The following is a 4095-nucleotide window of genomic DNA, read 5'->3' as shown; positions in this document are numbered from 1 at the left end:
CTTTTCTTATGTATTTTAAGTATTGGCCGATCACGGATCTCCCAAAGTTAAGGAAATCGGGGATGATTTATCAGTGTAACTGTTTATCACCCAAATGCTATTCTTTTATGAAAGACTCTGCTGCTCTGATTGCTCATCTCTCAGCCTTCTCACTGAACGTGAAGTGGTAATATTTGAATTTAACGTTCACATGGATGATGTTGATCACTCCCTCTCCAAATACTTCAGACAGAACTGTGGCTTTCAGCAATTTATTAACTTTTTGATCACAGAACACACGCTGGACCTTTTAAGCTGCTCTGACTGGACTCACTCCTCTTAGCTGCTCTTCTGATGAGCTTCCTTCTACTGATTGTTTAGCTGCTCTCTTCCAAAGTTAATCTCCGGTTCACTTCCGCCAAACTTTCACACTATCTATTTCTGTCATATTAAAAATGCAATACATTCAGTGAAGTCCTAACAATAGCTCTGATGGTATTAACGACAGCAATAATGACAATATTGATGCTAACAATGCTGTGTAGCTACAACAATATGATAGATCAAGACAGTTTCTCATTTAGTGTAAATTATTTCCTTATACAAGAGTTTGAATTGTTTAATGTTTGGACATTGCTTTAATTCATTTTTGAATTAACATTTTGAATAAATGTTTATTAAGCATACAATTAAATGTTAACTATTATGCTCTTTAATCACATATTGCTGACCATTTTTCCACTTTTCATACTTCTGACCCAGATGATCTTGTTTCCATCCAGCATAACAGCCTTACCAATGGCCTTAATTTCCAAAAAATTGAGTCATTTTCTTTCTCCAGCTGCTCACCCCGGCTCACTCTTCAACTTTGTTCCAGGCTTCTTCCAGTCAAACATTTGTGCGTCAGACCAATAAAACATATTTAAATTATAGATGTGTGTTTAACAAAATGTGATTAAGACCCAACTAAAGATTGTGATATTAAAAGGCACCTTTAAAACAACAAGTCTCGTTATGAGTTCAAATTACATTGGACTTAAATAGTGCTTTTCAACCCTCAGTGTTTTCAAAGATGCGTTACAGTGAATTATCAGAACACCTATTCTAGCTTACTTAACATGAATCTGTTTCATTTCATCTTATACTATTACAGTGAACTTTTTCTACCTGCTGACTTTCACCCATTTCCCTCCAGTTGTAGAATGTATTGTGTAAACAACATATTGTTAGTGACTATTTTAATTATGTTTATGAAATAAATGACTTTTTGTTTTACTCATTCAGCATTAGGTTACAATGTTACCTGTGAACAAAGTAAAAAAAAAACTCAGAAAAATACATGTGTCAAATATATTATTTACTATTATTAAAGCACTGATTTATTTCTTGGTTGTTATAAAGTATATAAAAATATAAGTTTTTCTGCCCCATTGGTATAGGTATCGGGGTTCTGCTGAGGTATACAGTTCTTCTAACTAAACATCTAAAACAGTGGATCAAAATACCAGGGAATTTACTTCTACACATGCTTACGAAGCTTGGTCTTCCCCTCATTGTGACAAGCGTGCTTGAAGGCAAGCTAAACTTGATGTGTTAAGTTATCATTGTTATAGAGATAGATTTGAAATATGCTCACTCATCTTTTTGTGGATATTCTGAAAAAATGTTGCTGAAAACACATATCTGTAGATGTTAGACTCATCTGATATTCTTAGCATTTATTTCTTGTGACTAAAAAGTATAAGAAGATGAAGGTCAGTTAGGACATTTAGACTATTGTTAGGACACACATGAACTGGCATGTTGTCCTGCTCACGACTTAGCCTTCAGATGAAATTCTGGTTCTGATCTCTTTTCTCAGGAGTAACTGGATTAAACACCAAAATGTCCAAGAAAACAGTTGTCATCACAGGGGCCTTCATCTGTGGCAGTACCTTTCTGGCCATAATTCTTGGTAACTTTATCATGAGTAGCAGATTTTAAAATAGATTTATCAAGACCACTCTAAATTGTACAAAGTTATTGCTTTTAAAATCCTGTCTGAGGCTTTGTGTTGCAGAAATGACTCTGGTGTTCACAATCCACCCTGGTGTAGGACAACATGAAAACGTCATTGACAAAAAGGAAGTGCCACCTTTCTTCATGCATGTAATCATGCAGGATCTTTTAAGGTGAGAGGGCAAGCGTTTGGACAAAATTCCTGCTTTTCTGCATATTTGGTTTGTAGCTTCCTGCGTTATGTAGATTTTTAATCAACTAACTACAGTGAGAAACTCTCTTGATTTATGTGAAATGATATGAAACACTGGTGAAAATAATGTCCTCATGTTTTTTGTCTTTAACGTTTACAAGTTCAGTTTTTTTCTGACTTTCCTTTGACTCACATAGGAACATGGTTCCAGAGAGCTTTGTTCAGGCTTTCTTCGAGCAGACATGTTTTTATCATGGCCCACTGCTCACTGTTGGGTTTGGAAAGCTTCCAAACTGTTTTTTTTTTCAGTACAAGACTGAGGTTGTTCAGGTTAAATGAAAAGAATCTGTCTCCTCTCTTGATCCAACAACAGTGAGTATTTTCTTGTGATCTTTGTTCTTATTCAACCTTCCAAATGTTTTCATCGCCCTTGAGCTTTATTGCATGTTGTCATTTTACAACACAAACTTCTATGCATTTTGTTTAAGTTTAAAATAAAGCTTACTGTAATCTGCCATGAAACAAAACACAGGAAACGAAACTTCCACAGGTTGGAGTTTTATAAGAAATCTGCTGAGTAATCAGTATGTGACGTAGCATCGACGTGTGCATGCGTATTACCACAAGGTAGGACGGCTTTCCGGGTAGCACAGATGCAGCACACCTGTGATCAATCCCTCGTCATCTAGGAGTATATGAGGAGCGGGCTGCCAGCACTTTGATACCTGAGTGTTTGCCAGTTATTGTACTTTATGCCCCTCTGAGTTTATCTCCTAGTTTTCTAGGATTATCTCTTATTTATAATCCATTCCTTTCTTCTCAGATGTTTCCTTGTGGTGCTCTGGATTTTACCCACTCTGTAGCCCAAGTTCCTTGCGTTCTGTTTTCCCCTCCATGACGCCGTGGATCTTACCCATTGGTTGCCTAAGTCAATCTCCTCTTCGACTGAAGATTCTCTGACAGTTCTTCATCCCACTGCTGGCTACCGGCTAAATGGTGTGAATATGGCTGAAAAACATGCCATGATAAAAGCATTTAATATCAGTCGTTGTCAATGACACTGGTCAGCAGCCATATAATTGTCTGCGGTTTTTCATCTGTTTTGGGGTCATTTTGATGAATCCAAAAATCACATTGGTTCTGCTCAATCAGGTCGAATTTCTGAACTATGGATGCAACACGAGCATCAAAATGCATGACTTGTTCTCATATATTTATCGGTTTCCTGAGAATCTGATCAATGATTGATGAGCAAGAGGAGAGAATCAATGAGGACAGAAAAGAGATGGAGAATTTTGCACAATGAAGACGTAATGTTCAATTCACATGTACTTACCCTTATCAGTGTTTACTATTCAATTTACTAAGATCCAAGTTTGTAACATTTAATACACTTTGTTAGGAAAACAATTGTTTTGTCCTAAAATAGTTTTTGGATGAGAAATATTAACAGAAATGCACTAATGTCACAAAATGTAATCAATTTAGTCAGATCGGATTTCTCTGAATCAAATTAGAATAAAAACCTAACCTGAGAAGAATGGATGTCATTTAGGATTCAGCGGCGCAAAATAATCCTAATTCAGTTGAAACAAGCATAGACAACTTCTAAAAAAGTATATTTTTTGTCACCCAGTGTAATTTTTGATTAGTCTTTTGTTTTATATGAAATACTGCCAAACTTGTGGCGTGACTTATGCACAGTTTTCACTCCACGCTGTTGTTTATTTTTAAGCAGTTATAAGGCACAGTGGTGTGCAAGGCCACTTCCTGCCAACAGCCATCACCATCTACAATAACTCTTTGAAGAATTTGAAATAATGAGTAATAACATTTAATTTCCCTTTTCAATTAATAGGGTATTTTTGAATTTGAATTTGAAGTAGTGTTATTTATTTTACCAAGGTATCCATAGAGACTGACTA

The sequence above is a fragment of the Poecilia reticulata genome, chromosome 7, assembly GCF_904066995.2.
Source record: "Poecilia reticulata chromosome 7, P_reticulata-male-v2, whole genome shotgun sequence".
NCBI lineage: Eukaryota > Metazoa > Chordata > Actinopteri > Cyprinodontiformes > Poeciliidae > Poecilia > Poecilia reticulata.
This window is presented reverse-complemented; position numbering follows the sequence as displayed.